Here is an 8,177-nt window from a genome sequence, read left to right as displayed (position 1 = left end):
CGCACACGGCCCATGGCACCCGGGGGCGGGGGGGCTGGAGGGGATGGTGCTGCAGGCTGGGACAGCTCCTCGAGCGGCTCTGTCGATGAGGTGTCCTGAACCGGCGGAGTCCCAGGGCCACCTTCACCCTCCACCGACACAGGGAAGCCGAGCGACTGCAGGAGAGCCGCTCCGGCAGCAGAGGTCCTCCGGGAGGGTGGCAGCTCACGCAGCTGGGCAATCACCTCCCCGCCTATCTCCAGGCGCATGGTCCCTGCTGGAGCGAGACATGGGTGGGAAGAGGCCCCAGGGAGGGAAGAGCAGCGGCCCAACATGGGCTGCCACAGGCCACCGAGCCGGGCCAAGCACACCCATTCCAACTTCGGCCACAACCCCTCGTCTTGAGACCGGTCGGCGCCATGAGTGGCCTTGGATGTGTGGCCGAGGCCGGCGGCCGAGCCGGTCCCTGGCCCCACCAGCAGCAGGGCCACAGATACATACCGTGCTCCGGATCCATGCCCCCCGACGGGCCCGGTTGAGGCTCCTCGTCGCTGGCAGCAGGGGCTTGCTGTGGCGGTGGAAGGGCTGCCTGTTCCTGGGCCCCGCTCTCTGCCAGGGGGGGCACAGACTCCGCTGCCTCTGCCTCCGCCTGGCTTGGGTCTGGACCCTCAGGGGCCGTGCCTACTCACGGGAGAGGCCCTGTCACACATGTGCCACGATCCATACGTCCCCCCCTCGCCTCCCTGAATCCACAAATACTAACCGGGCAGGACCTCAACGCCCAGGCCGCCCACCACCGCCTCCGGGATGACCGCTCGCATGACCGCCTCTGGGCCTGGGAGCCCCTCGTCAAGGGCCCGCTCATAAGGAACCCCCTGAGACATGAGGAGGCGCACTCGTTTGCGCGCGGGCCCGAAAGAATCATTCCAGCGCTTCATTGCCGAGTGAGCAGTGCGGGGCGCGTTGCCCACAGCCGAGACCCTGTCAGCTGCCATCTGCCAGAATGCCCGTCGTCGAGACCGGGACGAGGCGCCCCTGTGCGTGCTCAGGGCGACCTCCGCATTCTCCACCACGAGCCCAAAAAGCAGCACTCTCTCGGCCTCTGTCCAGTTTGCCTGGCGCTGGCTTCCGCCGCCACTAGTGCTCTCAGCAGACATGGGGGTAGTGCCCGCTGGAATGTCCGGTCCCCGAGATAAGTGGTGGGAACCAGCCACCTAGTCATGTGCTCACCCATCCCCTCGGCAAGATGGAGGAGGGCACAGGGGGTGCAGGACCGGGAAGGGTGGCTGGGACGGCCCATGCAGCGGACAGAGGACCTGCTCCTGAGCACCACTTGCAACGGGCCGCTGAGACCGGTAGGCCTGCTGCTGTGCGTGGGGGGGGGGTTCAGGGTGCTGAAACTCAACCTGCGTTCCTTCCAGGCAGGACCTTGATCATCCCCGCCTGGTGCCCGCCACTGCCGCCGCGGCTCCCAGCCATCCGGACCAGCCACCTCCTGCCAGCCGTGTTTGTCCGAGCGGCCCTCAGGCGGCGCCGCCTCAGACGCCGCCGCCGGTTCCAGGCCAGGGTGCCATCCCTGCTCCTGGGCGACATGACTTGCCTGGACCGCTTCCGCCTGGACAGGGCAGCCATACAGGCTCTGTGCGAGGAGCTCGCGCCCGCCCTTCAGGGGCAAGCTGCGGCTCCCCGGGGCATCCCCGTCCTCCAGAGGGTCCTGCTGTCCCTCCGCTACCTTGCGACCGGCTCCTTCCAGGGAGTCATGGCTGAGGCCTTGGAGGTCTCCCAGTCATCCGCCAGCCGCTGCCTGCATGCCTTCCTGGACGCCCTAGTTGGTCGGATCCGCGAGCACATCCACTTTCCCACCTCGGAGGCAGAGTTGGCACCCATCCGGGCTGGCTTCTCCTCCTTTGCAGGCTTCCCCAATGTGATTGGAGCAGTCGACTGCACGCATGTGGCCATATGCGCTCCCAGAGAGGAGCCGCAGGTCTACAGGAATCGGCACCGGTTCTACAGTATCAATGTCCAGGCAGCCTGTGACCACCAGGGGATCTTCACGGACCTCGTTGCCAAGTTCCCGGGAAGCGTCCACGACGCACAGATCTTCACCACCTCCGGCCTGAACAGGCTCCTGTCATCATGGCCTGAGGGGAGAGGCTGGCTCCTAGGTCAGGAGTTGGTGGGGGAGCTGTGAGGGGACGGGGATGGGAAGGGAGATCCTAACTCCGCCTCCCCTTGCAGGTGACCGTGGCTATCCATTGCTGCCTTACCTCCTGACGCCATACCCTGCGGATGAGCCCGCCGACAGAGCCAACTACAACCAGGCCCACCGGCGCACGAGGATGGTGATCGAACGTGCTTTCGGTCAGCTGAAAATGCGCTTCAGATGCCTCCATCACACGGGCGGCCGCCTGGCCATGCAGCCGTTCACCGTCGCCAAGCTCGTGGCTGCCTGTGTCATGCTGCACAATATTGCCGTGCGCCAGCAGCTCCCCTTGCCAGCCACAGAGGGCCCAGGCGAGGACCCCTGGCTGCCACCCGCCGGTCGCCTTTCTCCTGACGCCCCGGCAGAGCCCCAGGAGCATGACCGAGCTGTGCGAGACAGGGTCGCGGAGCACCTGTGGCATGCTGCGCGCTGAGGGCCATGCCTGGCCATGGGGGGCTCGGCCGGCCAAACACTCGCCCTTTACGCCCCTATGGTGTCCCAGGCGGCCCCTCCGAGTCCCCGCTCCCTCAACCCCTGCATGTAGAGAGCATGGGAAAGCCGCCCCGGCCAGCAGCCACCGCCCCCCATGGACGGGCTGCACGGGAAAAGCGGTTAATGAACTTGGCTTTATTCCCAATCGATTCCAGGGCCGCATCAGGCGCCCAGAGAGCAGCTTGCCAACCCAGAACCCCGGCCTCAGCAGCCAGGAGGGTGAGGGCTAGGTAGCGCGTCGGAGCAGGGGGAGGCCAGCGACCCCGCCACGGCATCCCCGTTACAGAGCAGGGGCCCGGCTGGGGTCCAAGATGCCTGTGCCTGGGATGGCATATCGGCAGCTGCCCGGCCGTCTGCGGGGACGGGCTCCAGCTTCGGCCGCTTCCTGCCAGGCCCCTCCACTGGGTCACCCTCTGGGTCTTCAGCGGGTGGCGGGTAGCGGGGTGGAGACCAGGCGGTGAAGCCCCTCCCAAGTTCCTCCTCATCTGGCGAGGGGCTCCGGGCGGGCGCCGCTGTGGGGGCAAGAGGTGGGGGATGGGAGCGTCAGGGCCCCTGTGGGCTCTGGGGTTGTTGTCGCGGCCGCAGGCCGCCCCACCCCACATGCCCGTGCCCCTCCTGTTGGCGAGACTCACATGGTGCCGCTGCCCGCGCCTGCTGGAATGCCCCGTGAACCCGGTCCATGGCAGCCATCCACCTGTCATTGATGGTCCCTGCAGAGGGGGGAGAGAGGGAGGGGGGGCACCCGTTGGTGGCAGCCCGGCATCTGCTGCAAGCACCTGCAACCTGCGCCTCGACGGAAGTGGCTGGGACGCCTCCGGGCCCTTATGGCCTGCCCTCTGTGGCAGCGGAGGAGGCTCCCTGGATGGCGCCGAGGACCCTGACTTACTGCGCGCAGGGCCCGCAGCCACCTCCTCTTCCAGGAGGTCATGCTCCACCTCGCACAGCGCCGTGTCTAGCCACGCTCGTATGAGGTGGGCCTCCTCCGCACGGCCAGGGAAGAGCTCCTCCAGGTAAACTGGCCGCGCAGTCATTGCACCCTCATCTGCCAGGAGGTCATTCCCGGCAGCCTTGGCAATGAGCTGGGCCCCGAGCCTGGCCGCCCACTGCTCCCGCCACCCGTCGCCCTCCATGCAGCCGGGACCGCTGTGGGTATAGTGTTTCTGTGCTGCCCACCGAACTACACCGCCCGCCGGCATGACCTTGGAGGGTCTGAGATGTAACAATTCCCTATCTTCTGTCTGGCAGCTGCATAGTTCATGGATAGGTTCAGCACAGGCCCCCCCGTCTCAGACCTGTGGGTTGGAGGGGAGGGGGCCGTGGTGGTTGGCTTCCTATGGCCCCAGGGCCCTCTTCCCTTGCGGGGATGCTGTGCTGCTCAAGTGCATCCTTGCGGGACGTGAACCCTTGGGCCTGGCTGTACGTTGCGCCGTGGGACTGGGAATAAAGCTCATCTACACATGGACCCGTGTCTGCCTGCGATACTTTGGTGAACTGCCAGCCATATCCTGCCCTGGCACCATGAGCGCATGACCAGGCCCGCGGTGACAGCGCATCCCTTCCAAGGGGGGGGGGCTTAGGATGCACAAGGACTGGCCAGGGGCCGCTCTGGCATGTCTTCCATATTGCCCTAACGCACCTGCCCTGCCTGGCATGCCGCCCTGAGCTGGGGCAGTCACGCAACCTGCCATCGGGGGGCCCTCCCGGGCCTGGGGTGGCCACCCAGCCTGCATGGCCCGGCCGGGGAAGGGGCACGCTGTGGCAGCCAGCCGGGAGGCCTCGGGCTCCCGCATTTTAGCCACTTTGCGCAGCTGATGCGCTCTTCCACTGCCCCTGTGGGCGGGGCCAGCGGCCTTCCCTGCAGGATTGGCGGGGCTGGCAGCCTCGGAGTGGTTCCCCCCCCGGCAGGGCAACGCGAGTGGCCACAATTGCTGAACGCAGGAGACGGCGCCGAGCCAGGGCGGAGCCACGCGCAGCCTCGGACACACCCCACCCCTCCCAACAACCATGGCCTGTTGGCGTGGGAGGCTGGCAACTGCTCCACGGGATTGGATGCGAGGCAGGACGCCCTGGGGTGGAATGACCAATGGGGCTGCTGCAGACGCCCGAGGGGCTGGACCCACTCTGGGAGGCGGCCGCTCATGGGACTGTGTTGCTGGGGCTGCGGCTGCGATGGGGGCGACCCTCCCCAGGCGCGCGAGACCTCCTGCCCGGGATATGGCATCCGCCTGCCACCACCCTGGATTCTCCATTGGTGGGGGCTAGGATTCCCGCGAGTGGACCGTTTCCCCTGCCATCTCCCGCTCCCTTGCAGCGGCAGCTCGCACCACCCTCTCCCTTGCTTATCGGGTGCCAGCTATTCTCCCCACCGGGGATTGATCCCCCTCCCCGCTCACATGCCCCGCCCCAACCCTCTACCTGGCCATAGATGCAGGGGAGTTAGCCGTGTTAGCCTGTGGTAGCGAATTCAAAAAGGGTCCCATAGCACCTTTAAAACTATCCAATTTTATTGTGGCATAGGCTTCTGAGAATCAAGTTCTCTTCAGCAGATGGGTGGTACAGACACTGGTCAAATACAGAGGAGGAGGGGGGGAGGAGGAGGGAGGGGGCGGGGAGGCAAGACGGGGTGTGTCGGATACATTTGTGGCAATGTGCAGGTGGGGAGATGTGACGGGAGTGTTGGGGGAGGGGCGGAGGACGAAGTCAGACTCGCAGACACAGAAAACAGTTGTTGTACATCTCGTTTTATTGCACTGGAAAGAGCGGGCTTGCGTTTAGGCTGGCGAGGGAGCCGGAGCATTCCACACAGCCCTCCTTCCCGCTCGGAGGGGCGGGGCTGGGATGCAGGCCGCGGCGCGACGGTGCTTCCTGGGCTGCAGCCAACCGTCCGTCAGAGATGTTTGGGGAGGGCGGGGCGCGGGGGAGCAGCCATGCCCTGGACGTGCCTGTGGGGGAAAAAGACACGTGTGGGCTTTGCCTCGTTCCACTGGCAAGGCAAGCCCCACACTCCGCCATCCGGGGGGGGGTTGCACATGGTCGAGGGCAGCAGCTGATGCATGACGGTCTGGTGAGGATGCACTCGGCCTTGGCAAGCCTTTACCTTTAAGGGAGAGAATGAGCTGGTCACAACAAACACCTGGCCACATGTGGTTTTCGAGGCGCCTGCCTCTGAGGCAGCCAGGGGCGGGCATGGTTGCCCCCCACCCCTGCTGGGCCTCACCCAAAGCGGCAAGTGAGCGGGTGGGTTCAGGTGAATGGGCGGTTTGCACTAATCTGCGGAATGCCCCCCCACCTCCTCCTTACCTGTCAGCGCTCTGTCGGTCATCACCAGGTGGGAGCGCAAGAGTCAGGGCACCTGCAAGGAAACGGGAGAGCATGCGGTTAATTTGCAAAGTGTCATTCCCTTCTGCCACGGAAGGGTTAGTTTGTTTGTGCTTAGTTAGAAGCAACTAGCATGCATCAGTTAGCTGTGGAGTCATTCTTTCTATCACGGTAGAAAGAGAGTTAGGCAGTTAGGCACCTCTTCCCCTTTATGCGAAGTTCCCCCAGTTTTTCGCAAAGTCCCCTGAGTGCATTCTGCGCCTGCCAATGTGAATGCCCTCAGCCCGTTTCGGTTTTCAAAGGGGCAATGCCACTCAGCAGACGGGCAGAGCCTCCGGCCGAGTGCTCACTTACCTGGGGGTTTGGGCGGTGCTGGCCGGATGTTTTGTAGGACGCGGTCGCAGGTGATTGGGTGCAGAGAGGGGGGCTCGTCCATGCCGGGCGCGCACACTGATTGGTCCCCGGGATAGTTCTCATCCTATGCTCCTTCGGGCCATAGGGGCGGGGCGAGGCGCTCAGAGAGGGGGCTGATTTTTCGCCGTTCCATGGACGCCTATGGGCTACGCCTTCTTTTTCCGTGGCGTAGCTTTTTTGCGCCGCTGTGGGCGTTCCCGCTTCTGGAGGAGCTTAGGGAGCGGACTAACTCCGACCCCGCCTTGCTCCCCGCCCCCCCCTGCGTCGGCGTAGGGCTCTACGCCACTTCTGCGCCGCCGCCCGGGCGCCTGTGGCTTGCACCGGTGCTGGCCCGCCGGCGGGCCAGCGCCGCATCCCAGCGCGGGCGGAAGGCCACTTACGCGGGCGTACGGGCTAGATGCGCCCTCGCAAGCCTTAGTTCGGTTCCTGTTCACTTTCCGTGCCCTTCTTAGGATTGGGCTGCCCGAGTTCCCCTCAAATTACAACGGATCTCCAGAGTACAGAGATTAATTCCCTGGGACAGTATGACAGTTTTGGAGAGTGGTTTCTACAGCATCCCATCCCTGCTGACTTCCATCCCCTCCCCAAACTCCACCCTTCCTGGGCTCCACCCCTAAATCTCCAGGAATTTCCCAACCTAGATTTGGTAACTCTAGTGGAGTACTTCATGAAACCAGACCTGCTAATATGGAGACATGCCTTCATTTAGTACTGATATTTTTCAATAACAAAAAAATAATTTTTAAAATATTATTTCAGCGGAAACTATTTTAAAACCAATCATGTTGAAAATGAGAAGATGGAAACGTGGGAAAATGTGAGGCAAATGACACTAAGGACATAGATAACATTGGGTAGACATATTTGCAAGAGTTAGCATAAAACTCTAAGAAAAAAGGTTCCTCCTGCTTGCTCATGCAACATGGCTATCACCAGTTCTGGGCAGACATAACCAATCCTCTCCACTTATTGTCCAGCATGGCTATCTACTGGGTGGCTACATGACCCCCCACCAGTATTATGAAAAATGTGGTGTAATTCTTTCTGCCGCAATTTCTTATGCACAGTAAAAGCTGAAGTATTTGCTAAGTGCTCACATTACCCACTCAAGGCACAGTTGTCTGTATCAGGTCACATGAAAATATTACTGATGGTGCTCCTCTTTTTTTTCAAGAGGCCAGTCCCCAAACACTCAACAGAAGAGATGCAATTTGCCTAAAGGACTGCTGCTAGAACAAGGAAATGACCTTGTTCCTCACCTCTCCCTCATTCTGTCAACTTCAGTACTATATGGAAATGTCCCAATAGGTTTTTCAAATTTGTGGGTCAGGGTTTGGAGTGGCAACAAGGTGCCCATGGGTGTCATGAAAAGATGGGCACGAACAGGAAAAAAATGAACACTATGTTCGTTGTTCGTTGCCATCCATGAACAGGGATTCACGAACATTGACGGACAGGACATGTTCACAAACTTGTTCAGAGTTGGAGGTTTGTGGGAGCCAGAACGGCCCCCTTGGGACTTAGCTGAACTTGAGCCAGGGAAAGGAGAGTCTATGGGTCTCTGCCTTTCCCGTCATTTTCTTTTCACAGTGGAAAAAACTGGACTGTCTGCTGGAAGCTACTTTGAGGGGTTACAAGCCAAAAGGAAATCCAGGAGTTCAGACAGAGTTCAGACAGTCCGTGCCTATGTTGCCAGGGGAATTGATTGAAAGGTGCCAGACTGTCTGGCTTTATGAACGGCTGACGAATGCCACGAAGCGGGCTTGGAACG

At 62.1% G+C, this 8,177-nt stretch overlaps 1 long non-coding RNA gene across 1 annotated transcript; it reads right to left on the bottom strand.

Moving 5' to 3' along the window:
• Nucleotides 1-5,438: 5,438 nt before the first annotated feature.
• Nucleotides 5,439-6,433, bottom strand: LOC129338285 (uncharacterized). Its single transcript, XR_008597935.1, has 3 exons — nt 6,347-6,433; nt 5,975-6,026; nt 5,439-5,616 (listed from the first exon to the last, which is right to left on the bottom strand). It is a non-coding gene; the product is annotated as an uncharacterized LOC129338285 (long non-coding RNA).
• Nucleotides 6,434-8,177: the final 1,744 nt, after the last annotated feature.

This window comes from Eublepharis macularius, chromosome 12 (genome assembly GCF_028583425.1).
Source record: "Eublepharis macularius isolate TG4126 chromosome 12, MPM_Emac_v1.0, whole genome shotgun sequence".
Classification (NCBI taxonomy): domain Eukaryota; kingdom Metazoa; phylum Chordata; class Lepidosauria; order Squamata; family Eublepharidae; genus Eublepharis; species Eublepharis macularius.
The sequence above is the reverse complement of the archived record's forward strand: the minus strand, read 5'-3'. Positions and strand labels throughout refer to the sequence as shown.